A 17,150-nucleotide genomic window follows, 5' to 3' on the forward strand; every position below is an offset into this window, starting at 1 on the left:
ATAATTCGATTGTTGGTGCATTTAATGTTGTCCCAGAGGTCTCTGAGATTGTCCTCAGTTCTTTTCATTCTTTTTTCTTTATTCTGCTCTGCAATAGTTATTTCCACTATTTTATCTTCCAGGTCACTTATCCATTTTTCTGCTGCCATTATTCTGCTATTGATCCCATCTAGAGTATTTTTAATTTCATTTATTGTGTTGTTTATTGTTGTTTGTTTCACCTTTAGTTCTTCTAGGTCCTTGTTAAATGTTTCTTGCATTTTGTCTATTCTATTTCCAAGATTTTGGATCATCTTTACTATCATTATTCTGAATTCTTTTTCAGGTAGACTGCCTATTTCCTCTTCATTTGTTAGGGCTGGTGGGTTTTTACCTTGCTCCTTCATCTGCTGTATTTTTCTCTCTTCTCAATTTGCTTATCTTACTGTGTTTGGGGTCTCCTTTTCACAGACTGCAGGTTCGTAGTTCCCGTTGTTTTTAGTTTCTGTCCGCAGTGGCTAAAGTTGGTTCAGTGGGTTGTGTAGGTTTCCTGCTGGAGGGGACTAATGCCTTTGTTCTGGTGGATGAGGCTGGATCTTGTCTTTCTGGTGGGTAAGTCCACGTCTGGTAGTGTGTTTTGGGGTGTCTGTGGACTTATTATGATTTTAGGCATCCTCTCTGCTAATGGGTGGGGTTGTGTTCCTGTCTTGCTAGTTGTTTGGCATAGGGTGTCCATCACTGTAGCTTGCTGGTTGTTGAGTGAAGCTGGGTGCTGGTGTTGAGATGAAGATCTCTGGGAGATTTTTGCCGTTTGATATTATGTGGAGCTGGGAGGTCTCTTGTGGACCAGTGTCCTGAAGTTGGCTCTCCCACCTCAGAGGCACAGCACTGATTCCTGGCTGGAGCACCAAGAGCCTTTCATCCACATGGCTCAGAATAAAAGGGAGAAAAAGTAGAAAGAAGAAAGAAAGGAAGAACGAAAGAAGGAAAGAAAGAAAGAAAGAAAGAAAGAAAGAAAGAAAGAAAGGAAGGAGAAAGAAAGAAAGAAAGAGAGAGAGAGGGAGAGAGAAAGAAAGGAGGGAGGGAGGGAGGGAAGGAAGGAAGGAAGGAGGGAAGGAAGGAAAGAAAGAAAGAAGATAAAATAAAATAAAGTTATTAAAATAAAAAATAATTATTAAGAAAAAAATTTTTAAGGAAACAAACAACAACAAAAAAAACAGACGGATAGAACCCGAGGAAAAATGGTGGAAGCAAAGCTATGCAGACAAAAATCTCCCAGAGAAGCATACACATACACCCTCGCAAAAAGAGCAAAAGGGGAAAAAATCATAAATCTTGCTCTCAAAGTCCACCTCCTCAATTTGGGATGATTTGTTGTCTATTCATATATTTCACAGATGCAGGGTACATCAAGTTGATTGTGGAGCTTTAATCCGCTGCTTCTGAGGCTGCTGGGAGAGATTTCCCTTTCTCTTCTTTGTTTTCACAGCTCCCGGGGCTCAGCTTTGGATTTGGCCCCACCTCTGCGTGTAGGTCGCCGGAGGGCGTCTGTTCTTCGCTCAGAAAGGACGGGGTTAAAGGAGCAGCTGCTTCGGGGCTTCTGGCTCACTCTGGCTGGGGGGAGGGAGGGGTGCGGAGTGCGGGGCGAGCCTGCGGCGGCAGAGGCCAGCATGAAGTTGCACCAGCCTGAGGCGCGCCGTGCTAAGTTCGCCCGGGAAAGTTTTCCCTGGGATCATGGGATCATGGGACCCTGGCAGTGGCGGGCTGCACAGGCTCCCCGGAAGGGGGGTGTGGATAGTGACCTGTGCTCGCACACAGGCTTCTTGGTGGCAGCATCAGCAGCCTTAGCGTCTCATGCCTGTCTCTGGGGTCCGCGCTTTTAGCCGCGGCTCTCGCCCGTCTCTGGAGCTCCTTTAAGCAGCGCTCTTAATCCCCTCTCCTCGCGCACCAGGAAACAAAGAGGGAAGAAAAAGTCTCTTGCCTCTTCGGCAGGTCCAGACTTTTCCCAGACTCCCTCCCGGCTAGCCGTGGTGCACTAACCCCCTGCAGGCTGTGTTCACACCGCCTGTCCTCTCCCTGTGCTCCGACCGAAGCCCAAGCCTCAGCTCCCAGCCCCGCCCACCCCAGTGGGTGAGCAGACAAGCCTCTCGGGCTGGTGAGTGCTGGTTGGCACCGATCCTCTGTGCGGGAATCTCTCCGCTTTGCCCTCCACACCCCTGTTGCTGGGCTCTCCTCCGCGGCTCCGAAGCTTCCCCCTCCGCCACCCCCAGTCTCCGCCCGCGAAGGGGCTTCCTAGTGTGTGGACACATTTCCTCCTTCACACTTCCCTCCCACTGGTGCAGGTCCCGTCCCTATCCTTTTGTCTCTGTTTATTCTTTTTTCTTTTGCCCTACCCAGGTACGTGGGTGGTTTCTTGCCTTTTGGGAGGTCTGAGGTCTTCTGCCAGCGTTCAGTAGGTGTTCTGCAGGCATTGTTCCACGTGTAGATGTATTTCTGGTGTATCTGTGGGGAGGAAGGTGATCTTCTCGTCTTACTCTTCCACCATCTTCCCCTCGTCCTTCAAATCTCATACATTTTTCCTACAATATAAATATACATATTGGGTATTAAAATATATGGAAGAAATACGTGTCTTTTGTGCTGCTAGCTGTCTAAGGTAAATACAGTTCATGTTTAATACATCTACCCAATGTGTAGGCAATTTTTCTTGATGTAATAAATTATTGTTTAGAATCTTTAGATTTTCTGCTTCAGACCACAGAGATTCTGGTTAATCATAATCAAATTTTTATGAGTAAAACTTTAGTCATTATACATTTTCTGATGTGCATAATACAAGGAAGTGTGATTTTGCTGATTATATATAGTTTACATATACATATATATTTATATTTGTTTATACATACATTTTTATTTTATGTATGTAATAGGAAAATTCAGTAAATGTAATAAAAATAATAAACATGTTGATAATATTGTTTCAAGCTTGGATCTGACTTTCTAGTATCTAAATTACTAATACATTTAAAAATTTTTTTTGCTTCCTTATTTAATTGTTTTTAATTTTTTTCCCGTAATTAACCTATTATATCATGGGGCTAAATACACCATGTAGAAGAGAAAACCTTCACTATCGATAGTTACATATAATATAAAGAGGTTACATAGTGGCTTTCAAAAGTAATGTATTTATTTTGGTTATGAAATAATACATGGTAATGCTGGAAAAACTGGCAGGGGAGAAAAGTCTAAATATAATCTATAGTTCAATTCCAGACATTAATATTGTTATTATGTTTCCTTCCAGGTTATTTTATATTTATACTCACATATAAATAAATAGATATTCAGTGAGATCATAAAGTTGCCATACTTGGGTAACCTGCATTTCCCTTGATTTTAAGAACTTGGTATATGATTCTATTATATTAAGCCCCATATTTTACTTGGCTAATCTCTTACTGTTTCTAAATTGCAGTTTTTGAATATAACTTTGGAAATTACCGGTAATACTTGCTTCCTTAGAAAAAATAAGTTTCAAGTTGTTGATTATCTCAAAATACATATTTTATGCACTTTGAAAATACATTGCCAAATTATGCTTCAGAAATTTTCCATAAATTTATATTCCAAAAATATACATCAGAATCAATATGCTGCTCTTTTACCAACACAATTAAAAATATATACTAGGTAGATCACATGGTTTTCAATAGTCATAGGGATGGTGGTAGAAAAGCAATATGAAAAATTTCATCCATTTAAGAGAAGCAGGCTGAGGGGATTTAGGAATCATACAGAAAAACGCCAAATAACTCTAAGGCCAAAAGTCTTTCCAAACTACAGTAAATATTCTCCTACTCTTTAGATTCCTCAAAGTCTCCCTGACTTCTGGCCTGAAACATTCATTCTCCAGTGCTGGAAGCATGGAATGTGGGCATACAAAAGCTCTCCACTAAGTTACTTCCAAATCTTGTCAGGGGCTGAAGAGAGATGCTTGCCCAATGTCATTACTCCTTCCTTGGGGCAACCCACTTGCAATAACTAGTTGACTTGGCAGTATAAAGGCCCAGATCCTTTGCTCCAATTTGGTACAACTCTGAGGGACAATTCCAGCTCTAGTGCTCCCTTTGGATGGGATCTGTGTTACAGCTCAACTTCCACTATTACCTAAACCTGCTTCTTTACTTCCTTAGATATGTTAATTCTGAGAATATTTATCATAAAATTTCTGCATGTAAATTTCCATCTCAGAGTTCTCCTGGGAGAAACCAACTTGCAATACCTAATGTAATCTTCATAACACCAAAAAAGAAAAAAAAGCATATTTCCTTTTTCTTTATCCCTGTGTGACAGTTGGAAAGAGACTGATTAATCCTAAGACCACCTTATTCTTTAATATTAAAGGTATTACTAGAAAGGGGAAATTGAACAGGAGATAATATAGAAAAAGAAAACTGAGGTGGTCATTGGCTCCTGGATGAAAAAAGTTATATAAACTTTATGCCCCCTTTGAAGTTTTCCTCCTTTACTCTAGATTAAAAATTCTTTGAACAATACTTGGAACTTTCACTATATATTTCTCCATGCTGTGGGAACAGGGGATCTGCTAAGGAGACTGGAAAGAGGAGGAAACTCTTTAGAGCTGACTGTCTCTGAAGAGCAAAGTTCCTGGGGTCAGCCTGAAGTGGAAAAAGCTGTTCAAAAGCTTAAAATATGCTGGATAAGAATAAAATATGCCTCAAATCTGAAGTGATTTGAGGACTTTTAACCTAAACACATTTTAAAAGATCAAAGACTAAATCTACCAACAGGCAAATGCAAAGCATAGAGACTAGAATTCTGCAAACCCCGCCCTCAGGTCTAATCTCTAAGGAGAGAAAAACCAGTCTCAGACAAAGTTCATATGAAGCCAGGGAGAATGATTAGATATGTTACCTGGGAAGTATCTAATTTAGGTAAGGCTGTCCATGTTATAAATTTGTAAGATTGAAAGAAATATGGCAAAAATTATGGAGAAAATTTTAAAAAGGAGGAAAAGAAGGAAGTATGACTTACCAAAGTTAAAGACAAACATACATTTTACTCTTAAGATAATAAAAAAATTTTAATATCAATGAAAAAAGTTATATTTAAAATACAATGTTAAGATAAATAGATAATGCTGGGGACAAAAGTAAAATTATTATAGAAACAAATATTAGTAAGATAAAATTATAGCAGCAGAATTCCATTTTATCAGTACCTAAACAAATAGACTGGAAGATACACTTGGGATAATGACTGAGAAATCAGAGGGGAAATTAAATAACATCAACTTGAAGCAAGATAATAATTATGAAGTACATATTACAAGAATATTAAGAAATGGATAATTCACCTGAAGTATAAAGCACAAAATATGGAAAAGAAAAAATATTTTAAAATATTGTAGAATATAAATTTATTGAAATTAAAGAAATGAAGCAGAAAAGTGAAAGAAAAATCATTTGTCAATAATTAATTGATTAAGGTACAATCAACACTTGATATATTATGTTATGGCTATTTGAAGCACCCCAGGGATGGGTAAAATTCAAGTAAGTTAAAGGGGTGAAATCAGGATGGTTTCAAACCTCTCCTGAGGAGTATTCAGCAGAAAGTCTTCAAGAATGATTTCTGTAGGGCAATAAAGGAAATCCAGCCAACCTATCATGCAGATATAAAATCAAAATTACAATGGTTGTTTTCCTTTATCTTAGCTAACTGCTCACATGGTCACACTTAAGATTAACCACCAGCACTAGTAACTGCCTTTTCTCTGAAATGCATATTTTAAGAATCCTGTTGGGAATTCCCTGGTTGTCCAGTTGTTAGGACTCTGTGCTTCCACTGCTGGGTGGCCCAGGTTCAATCCCTAGTTGGAGAACTAAAATTCCACAAGCCAAGCAGCACTGCCAAAAATAAATAAACTTGTGGCAGAGTCAAAAGTAGAAAAAAAAAGCCACTATTAAAAAAAAAAAAAGGAATCCTGTCTTACAAATATCATGTATTTTCCCACCAAGTTTTCTTACTCTAAGTGCTATACTCCAACAGTCTTTTGATTGCCCTGAGAACTCCAACCAGTTGATGCCACAAGTTTTCACTATGCAGCAATCAATTTGTTTCTTCATTTCCTTTATTAACAATATCATCCCCTAAATTCTTATGCTATTCACCCCATCTGACCTATGCAAGTAGACAAACCTCACCCCAGTTATTGATCTATTCTGAGTTCACACCTAAGTGTCTGAATAACACTACAAAAATAATATAACAATGTTACATAGTCCCACCTTATTTATGTACATAAATATCAAATAGGCACTATTACATGTATCTATTAACTTCACATTCCCATTCTCTGATATAGCTAGTTTATATCCCATCTACTTGCCCCTGCACACTCAGCAGAAAACTTTTCCTAAAGTTTTGTTTGAAAAATGAAAGCAATTGGAAGAGAAAAAGTCATACTTCTATTCCCAGATCTAACAATACTCCTTCTTTTGAACACATATGTTCTGACTTCACTCATATTACAAATTAAGGAATACCTTACTTCCATCTAAGGTCTTGTAACCAAATGGAAGAAGTTAACTGCATGATGACCATTAGCATGTAGCCCCCAGACCTACTGGAGCCTGAGGATTGTTAATGTTAACCCCTGTGACATAGCCCTGTTACCTCACCATCAACCAATCAGAGAATTGTGCATAAGCTTAACCACATACCCGGCAACTGTCTTCCCTCACCTTGCCTTTAAAATTGCTTCCCTGGGAGTTTGGGTTTTTGAGCACAAGCCACCCATTCTCTTTGCATGGTTCATGCAATAAACATTTCTCTGCTCCAAATTCCAGTGTTTGGGGTTGAGTGTCCTCACAGTGTGCCAGGCACATGAGCTTGGGTTCGAAAACAGTCTGTCATTTGTAATCTGACTGCCATATCCCTCCATCAACTCAAGAATTTTAATAGTGCAATTTTTCTCTCTCACCCTTTATCAAGAGTTATATATATATATATATATATATATATATATATATATATATAATTTATAGAGTTTTACCTTAAAAATCCGTGTTAGGAAAAAATTCCCTTGACCCAACATTTCCCTCTAGGAATTTTCTAATTCACTGCTGTTCATTGCAAAAAAAATAGTAACGTAAAAGAGGTGTCTATAGTTATGTTCCTTTTTACTTCCCCACGCATATTTTCCAGGTCACTTCATATGGACTTTTATATCCTCCTAATTTAAAAAAGAATTAAAAAGGATTTTGTAGGATGGATGGATATTAAATAAATAGCCATAACTAATGTCTAAGTGTTATTTATATATTGGACTCTGTTATGAGGACTGTTACAAGCTTGCTAACCTATAACCCTAAATTAGAGAATAACGGTAACTAGATTATTAAGATTACGAATGAGAAAAATAAAATTTGTAATTGGATATTTCTATTTTTATATCTTCATAGGTACAAAAGAGGGAGGCATAACACATTCAGAGAGAATATTAGTAACCAGGTGCTTATACAAGGAGTTCAAATATTGGAGTATCTCTGTCCATCCATTCAAGCAGGAAGAACTTGGAGAATTTCTATTTCCATTCAAATATTTGAAAGATATAAGGTAGAGATATGTATTAGCCATAGTTTCTCAGAGAAACACAATTAAGAAGATATATATATATGTATATATAGAAAGAGATCTATTATAAGTTTGGATGACATGATTATGGAGGCTGAGAAGTCCCACAATCTGCCTTCTGTAAGCTGGAAACCAAGGAATGCTGGTGATTTAGTTCAAAGGCATAAGAATCAGAGAGCTGATGGCGTATTTCTCCAAGTCTATGTCTGAAAGCCTAAGGTCCAGGAGCACCAAGGGCAAGAGAAAAATCACTGTTCAGGGCTTCCCTGGTGGCACAGTGGTTGAGAGTCCGCCTGCCGATGCAGGGGACACGGGTTCGTGCCCCGGTCCAGGAAGATCCCACATGCCACGGAGCGGCTGGGCCCGTGAGCCATGGCCACTGAGACTGCGCGTCCGGAGCCTGTGCTCCGCAACAGGAGAGGCCCCAACAGTGAGAGGCCCGCGTACCGCAAAAAAAAAAAAAAGAAAAAAATCACTGTTCAGATCAACCATTCATGCAGAGAGAGAGAGCAAGCAAATTATTCCTTTCTCCAAATTTTTGTTATATTCAGGCCCTAAAAAGTTTTTATGATGCCCATTCACATGCGGAGGGCAATTTAGTTAACTCAGTCTACCAAATCAAATGCTAATCTCTTTTGGAATCATTATCCCAAATACACCCAGAATAGTGTTTAACCGGGTATCTGGACATCAATGATACAGTCAAGTTGACACAAAATTAACTATCACAATGTTTTATGTTTAAAAGGCTGAGCTATTAGTTATTTTGATATTATGTATATTCATTTGATATATGTTGTAACATATAAAAGTATTATTTAAAAAACAGACTCATTTGAGTGATGTTTACATTTAGAATTTGAACTTTTTATTCATTTAAAAAAACCTGATAGATCTATTAGCTGTAGCCTGGCACTGAAAACTGTTTATCTCTTGATATTTGACCAATATTTTTCCTATATCAAGAATTTGAAATAATCATAATACAGCATACTGCAAAACACCTTTAAAAATAAATTTCAAAACTGATAATAAAGAGTTTATTTTGATTTTGTACATATATATGTATCGTATATATAAATATTTATATGTATAATACATATATATCTAAAACCAGTACAAAATATCCTTATATTAGAAGATACAAAAATTTTAGAAAACGTCAATATAATTCATATAATTAATGTAGAATTATCTCTCTTAACAAATAAGGTTCTAGCCAGTAGGGTTCACAGGCAAATTGTTTCAAATATATTTAAATAATTTTTCACCCTTCCAGATATCCATGCTTCTTAGTGTGTAATTTTGCAGTCCCTCTTGCTAAGAGCCAACATGTATATCTGAACCTTAACTTTGGACTTGGCCAAGTGGTGACAGTCCAAGGTGATGGAAGTAACAGTGTACTGATTTTGAGTTTAGGCCTAAAAGACCCCTAACCAATTTCTGTTTCCCTCTTGCAGCTCTTCCCTCTCCATGTGAAACATGTTCCACTTAGGTCTGTGATCTCAGGAAAATGAGATCCAGTGTAACATGTCAGTTTTTCCCTGGCTTACTGGTAGAGTCATGAGCAATTCTGCCCAAGAAGAGCAGACTGCTTAGCGTAGCCCAGTGTGAAACAGCTTATTTCAAGCTGACCTACAGATGCCTAAGCAATAATATATTATTGTTGTTTAAAGCCACGGACTTTTGTAGTGGATTCTAGGCAATAATAAAATATAGGTGGATTTATAATGATTGATTTGAACACACTCTGATAGTCTAGAAGATCTAAAGATAGTAGAGATTACCGAATGATTTTAGTAGGGTTTTTTTGTGTGTGGTACGTGGGCCTCTCACTGCTGTGACCTCTCCCCTTGCGGAGCACAGGCTCCGGATGCGCAGGCTCAGCGGCCATGGCTCACGGGCCCAGCCGCTCCGCGGCATGTGGGATCTTCCCAGACCGGGTCACGAACCTGTGTCCCCTACATCGGCAGGTGGACTGTCAACCACTGCACCACCAGGGAAGCCCAACCGCATGATTTTGATGGAACTATTATATTCTTATATTGAGCTTTTCTAGACACAGGTTGAATCCACAGAAAGATGCCCTGGTGAATCTAGAACTGTGGGTGTTCTGAATGCATCAAAAGTCTAGGCCAGCGAGAAATCCTTCAAGATGATAACACTACTGCAAATAATTGGCATTCCAGCTGGGATGCTGTATTAAATAAGCTGTATAGAGAAGAGATATTTAAGACACTTATACATTTAGTTATGGTCTTGATTTACTGTGCCATATATCACCTGGATAAAAACTTGATCTCTCCCAACAATGTCTTTCCAATCTATTCACAATTGTTTATCTAATTCAATTCTGAAATTTAACAGTTTTTACACATTACCTCTCAACTAATTCCTAACATACACCAGATTGTCATGTTTTCACTGCTCAAATTTGAAAATTAAGGAAATCAAGGTGCTATCATTAAATAAACTCATAAAGATTTTTAAGTTTTTAAAAAAATTATGGGTCAAGGTTTTTTCACACGCTCGTATTTTTCTTCTCATATTACAACTTTCACACAAATTGAAATACTTAAAAATCCTGACTGTGATCCCCATGGGATGAAAAAAAAAACTGTGCCAAAGCTATCAACACATGTATTGTGAACAAGGAGAGAAGTACATACAGGAACTATTTTGTTTGTCTACTGCTATGTTAACATGCTTATAGTTTTTATGGCTTGTGATAACTTAAAAAGCTTCAATCGGGCTTCCCTGGTGGCTCAGTGGTTGAGAGTCCGCCTGCCAATGCAGGGGACACGGGTTTGTGCCCCAGTCTGGGAGGATTCCACATGCCGCGGAGCGGCTGGGCCCATGAGCCATGGTCGCTGAGCCTGCGCGTCCGGAGCCTGTGCTCTGCAACGGGAGAGGCCACAACAGTGAGAGGCCCGCGTACCGCAAAAAAAAAAAAAAAAAAAAGCTTCAATCATTTTGCAAGGGAAGTATGCCAAGATCCATGAGGTTTTTTTAGAGCAGATTAAATGACTGCCTTTTAAAACTGTAACCTTCAAGTACATGAAGGAGTATTATAACCAGTTGCTCTTCATTTCCACTGAGTAGAAGACATGGAAATATGTTTAAATCACAGCAGGAGTGATTTAGATTGGACAACAGGAAGATACACTTGACAAATATTCATACTGGACCCTAAAAAGACTACCAAGGGAGATTTGTAAACTCCTTTTCCACGCAGGTCTTTGCCAATAAATTGTACAACTACTGTGATGACCATGAATTCTTGCAAGTAGGTCAAGGAGGTGAACAATGAAATGCTAAGGTAACCAGAAGTCTTATTGTTCTGTACTAGGATGGTAGAAATTATCTTGTTTTACTCATTCCCTTTCTCACATACATGACTTCCTTTTTTCCCCTTACCTAATATGAATCCTAATGACTAAGTCAGTGTAAATTGGTCATTTCTCTTTTCCCACTGTGGTACTTTGTTATGAGCAATAAAGGTCTATACCGAAATAGCAAATGTAAAGAAAGCTAAAATGATGCCATTTTTTATTGAATTAATTTATCTCATTTTATTCTTAATACTAAATGACCATGTATTTTCTATTCTGAGTGTTATATTTTATCAAAATTATTTATTACTGCCTTAATATTGCTTTTTATGTTGGTATTTTACACTGAGAAAATAATATGAGTCAAAAGATCCTTTGCATTCAGAAGATATTCTACTTTGTTTTTGAAAACATATTTGAATAAGTTGGAAATGAAATACCACTATGAAAGAGCAAAACTTGTCAAAAGTGTACTTTTTCTTTATTACTATATTCATCTAACTTATGCTTTCCCATTTAATGTAGTATCCTTAATAGAATAAATTAAACTGTTATTTCTGTAACTAAACTAGCTATCTATATTCCTTTTATGTTAGGTATTGGAGTTGATTTATTTTAATGGCCTCAATAATTCCCCTACCCCATGTGTATGCTCTTTGGCAATATCTTTGCAATACTCCTAACAAGAAGTAGGATTTATTTCCTCAACCACTGAATCTGAGCTGGAAATATGACTTCCCTTGACCCATAGGACGGTGTACAGATGACATTTTAGAGTTCAGGAGATGACTTCGCAAGAAGTCTTTAACTTCCTTTCCTTTCCTCTTCTAACCATAAGGCCACTATATAAAGCCATGCCACTGGAACATGAGAAACCACATGAATGAGAACTGAGGAACTACAGTCCACATTTAGGACCCAAAACCACACACGTGAGTGAAAACATATGGAACCATTCAACCTAGGTCAAGCCATTTTATGACTGCAACCTCATGAGAATCCCAAGAGAAACCCCTCACAAAGTCCCTTATCGGAGCCCAGCTCAAGTTTCCTACCCACAACATCATGAGCAATTAAGGTGGCATTGTTTGAAGCACTATGTTTTGAGGTTGTTTGTTAAGGAGCAATAAACAACCCACAGTGATATTATGGACATACCACATCATCAATTTATAATTTACAAACAAAATAAATTATAACATGAAATATGCTTTTACCCATGTGAAAATAATATTCTATACTGCATAGTGTACCTTAATAAAACCATTATGGGTGAATAAAAAGTATCATAATATAATATGATTAAAGAAGACACATTTAAAGGGAAAAATGTAAGAGATGAAAAAAATAGAACCATACAACCAATTTGATAAAGATTTCAAAGGGTCATGGACTATTATATATGGCATCTGAACGACTAGGTAGATGATTTTTTAAAAAATAATTCTTCATCTACTATTGACATAAACTCTACATCAATGTCTTCACTTCATTTTTCCAATGTCATGCTCTCCCCATGTCCTCACTGTACTATTTTAACTGTCTTTTCTTAGCCTCTTCGTTGGTTCTTATTGATTTGCCAAGTCTTTCAAAGGCATAAATAAATAGCATTCAGTGGGATACAGGGGAGTCAGGAAAGCAAATAAACGGAAGTGGCATAGTGGAACTGCCTGCCAGCCAGGGTCCTGAGGCAATGAGCATGGGGACTGTTAAGTATCAATGGCAGAAGCAATGCTAGCTTAAGCTGATTGTTTCTGTGGAAAGATTTTGGCTGTGCCTTGTCTTTCTTAATTATTGTCCAGGTCTAGTGCTTCTGCTTTCTCATTGATCCTACAAACTCTTTGATACACCTATCTTGCCTAATCAAATGTAGTTTCTAATGCTTGCAACCAATAAGTAACAATGTGACAGTATCTGAACTGAGTGGAAGCAATAGACCTTCAAGAAAATGAGGAAAACCTGGAACTGGACACCTGAATTTGTAGCATTAAAAGGAGTGAAAATCAGGAGATGGATATCTGGCTATATGTGGCATACAATAGAGAAACATCTCAACAAATTCTTCTCTGGAAAGTAGTTCTCATGAAAAGTGTCTTTGTGTGAATAAGAGGCCACTTCTATGAAGGAAATTCGAAGTTTAAGATGTTGGATTTCTTTAATGACATTGGAAAATTTCCATAAAATAGAAACCAAAGCTCAAATACATTTATAAATATTCTATATTTTAGTCAATTTTAACTATAACCTGTTGCTAAATAACTTACCAGATTGATATTATTTTCATTCCTCCTGGCATGGCACAGTTGTAAATCACAACTAAGTATCTAAATATTTTATTAAAAAGATCTACAATTTAGCCTACATGATAATTTAGATTTTTTTCTGCATACTCCCTAAGGACATTTCATGTAAACGGAAGTTGATGGACCATCCAGGCGAGCTTATGGTAAGTTCCATAAGATCACCTCAGCCTTGTCTCCTAATTACAGTCTGATAAGAAAAAAAAAAAACGCTAGTCTCTTCAGTCAACTGAGGTACGTTGTAGTGAATTCCTGAAAAGCCCAGTTTTTGAATATTTGTTATTTAACAGAAGCCAAAATGCAATTGAGGGAGAGTGATAATTAAGATAGTTGTAAGTAGGGAAACTATATCATGTTTATTGTTTATATATATTGTTTATATAGTGACAATTTTGAGAGTAAAATGGGCCATTACTGACAATTACATCTGGTTAATGGACATAAATTGACCTATTCCAGGCAAACTGGGAAGTACAGTCTTTAAAGCACATTGAGGATCCATTCCTTAGGGTTTTCTTAATTCAACTTGCGGTATTCTTCTCTTAGGTAACATTCAGCACACTTGTAAACATTTTTTTCCAAGTTTGAATTCCCCGCAAGAATACAAACTTCAAGAGAGAAACAACCTTATGTGTCTTATTCAGTATCTAGCACAGTGTATGGCATGTAATTCTGCTAAATATTTGATAAATAAATTATTCATTGCTAAATATCCAGCTAGTGTTTGGTGTAAAAACAAGAAAAATCCAGATAAAATTGTTACAGAAAAAATAGTTTCTTTCCTTGTGTACCCATATTATAGAAGTGATTGTCCAATATACTATTTTTGGATCTTTACATTAGTGAAACTCATTTTAGACTTCTAGAAGATAATAACAGAAAATTATATAAATTGAAGAACTGAGATAGTTCTACCTATCCACAATAAATGTAATATAACTCTCACAAATCTAAATTGAGTATGGGTGCAAAAATATAGAAATATCAGAGATAAATGAAGACATTAATATCAGTAATTATTTTATCAAATAATCTTGGGTCATCTTTTATTTTCAAATTACCATTTTGGGTCTCTTTATTGATTTTATTGACTTTGTGTTTGCACATTAATTATGAAATCTGTATAGTTTCACTTTATTATAAAATTTTTTTATTGTCTGAAATTATTGGTTAAATATGAACATATATGAATTACAAATACTGTCAAATGGTAATTGTTTGTTAATTACTGCACTCTTTTAGTATATTTTAATCAAAATGAATTACAAATATTTTCAAATGGTAGTTGTCACTTCTTGTGCTCCTTTAAAATATTTTAATCCATATGTGCAATCAGCATCTCTAATATTGCATATGGTACACAGTTATTCTTTCAAAGAAGAATTGTTTATAGATAGCTCAATCAGTAAATGTTTTATTTTATTACAAATATAATAGAAGATAAAGGTTAAGCACTTTGCTTTTTATTTTCATATTTTTCACTATTAAAATCCATCAATAAATTAATTGCTCCTTAGGGTCTTTTTTTCCTCAGCAGTTTGGAATCATGAAGTAGAATCTTAAAAAAAAAAACTGCAAATAAATTTTGAATTATTACTTGAAAATGTAATATGAGAAGCCCTTATTTGAAATTCAAAGAGTTGCTTACAAAGCTCCTGATATGTCAACATTTTTTATGTTTTTCTCTTTTAAAATACACACACACACACACACACACACACACTACTGCACTGTAAAAATCTCCAAATATTTTTAATATCTTTTATTATTTGGAGAGAGAGGTCCAGATAAATACTATATAGTAGTAAGTGTATATTTCATATCTAGAAATATGTATCTGTGGTAGAGTCCTAATATTAATAATTAATTAGAAATGAATACAAAACATGAAATTAACTCTCCATTCTATTACAGTTTCTGTGATGTGGTATGTCCATTCTTACTTTAGAAAATAATTACACATCTTGGTCAAAACGGTGTTTTAGATTCCTCAGTTGTTTGACTTCATCAAATTTAAGAAGCACAGATTTAACTATCAATTTGAATTCTCTGTTTTATCCAATATAGAAGAGAAATACCTTTTCTAATATAAATTCTAATTTCAGCTACACAAATCTTTGACAGCACAACTGAGCTGTGTATTTGACACATCTTCTACCTTGAAAAATAACCTTTATAATCTGCTTGAGTTTTGAGATAACAAGATCTTTCTGCAAAACAGACACTGAGGAAATAATCACAGTGGCTCTCTCTGCCTGTAGCCTCCATTTTATCAGCTCTCTGCTCTTGCTGCCCTTGTTGACCTCCAGAGTCGAAGCTGAAGAGCATCTTAAGGCTTTTTTCATCATTGATTAGAAAATAAGCAAAAGATTAGTATGAAAATTAAAGCCTGAATGCATACTTTCATTTTCATATATATTTAGAGTATACTTATTAATTTAATGTAATAACAAGTATAAATGCAATTATAAGCAATTTACTTGACATTTGTGTCCTTAGAGCAGTTTAAATTAGAGAACAAAAAGTCAACATAAGGAAGGAATGCTGTTAAGAAATAGGGGTAGCTATGGAGAGGTTCACTTGCTGGTTCATAGAATGTGTACACTTTAAAGCTTAATAGACACTAACAGATGTGAGCTTTAAAAAAAAATAAGCTTACTATGTGGGTGGTCTTATCCATTTTTGTCACAAAATATGTTATGCTGTTTCTGAACTATTTTTTTAATCCAGAACTTGATCATTTTGTAATCACTTGGTACGTAAGAATGAAGGTGAAAAGGAGACCTATGTCATTTAATCGTAAGTCTAGTATTTAAAAATTCAGATACAAATTATTTTACTTGAGCAGCAATATTTAGTTTGATTTATCAATAAGTTTTTTCAAGTGGATAAGGTAAATGTGAATCTTACAGACACTCAAAATGGAATCAAATGCAAGCATACATGTGAAATCTCATGTACATATTTAGATGACTATTACAAATATATTTTCTTTAATTACTATTGAAACTGACTTAAACTCCAAAAAGAAGTAGTTTGCAAAATATAGAAAAAGAGTTTTATTATTCAAGTAAGTGCATTATTTCTGGCATCATTTTTAAAATTAAAATAACTCGAAATACGTTAATAATGATAATACAGATAAAGAATGTGAAATAAGTTATAATTCAGAAATGACATCTTATATGAAATTGCAAGAATGGGGTCAGTAATACAAATAAAGCTCTTGAGCCAATTTCTTTGCTGTTCTCTTTACCTCAGATCAGGTCTACTTTATTCTTTTAATTGCTTAAGACAAAACCTAAGTTTATGCTTGTCTCCTCTCTTTCTATCACAACCCTTCACATTATGAACAAACCTTGTCTGTTAAGCATTCAATATCCAACTTTTAAACTCTTCAGCACCAACAATGTCACCACCCAGATCCAAGAATTGTTGCAAACAGGACCAACTTCACATGTGAGTTACCTATGCAGTAGGTCCCTGTGAATAGAAGGACTCTGCTCTTGGTTTAATGCTCTGCTCTTGGTTTTTTGAAATTCTTGATAATTTTTTAAATTGGAACCCAACATTTTCATTTTGCCCTGGGCTCTCAAATTATGTAACCGGACCTGATGGCAAAGATTGTCTAAATGGCTTCCTTGCTTCTGCTTTTATTCCCACTAGACATGGCAGGACAGCCAAGATGATCTCTCAAAACTTAAATTAGATCATATTGCTCCTTTGCTTAAAGTCCTCTGTGTCAAAGTTGAGATTTTGACTAATAAGGTCGTATATAATTTTTCTACCCTCTTACCCCTCTTATTCTTCTACTGTTGTCTTTCTATATAGCTCTCTCTGTCTCAGGCACTAACCTTCTAGATGTTCCTACGCACAC

This window comes from Monodon monoceros, unplaced genomic scaffold (assembly GCF_005190385.1).
Source record: "Monodon monoceros isolate NGI ecotype Baffin Bay Population unplaced genomic scaffold, NGI_Narwhal_1 Super_Scaffold_12, whole genome shotgun sequence".
Lineage (NCBI taxonomy): Eukaryota > Metazoa > Chordata > Mammalia > Artiodactyla > Monodontidae > Monodon > Monodon monoceros.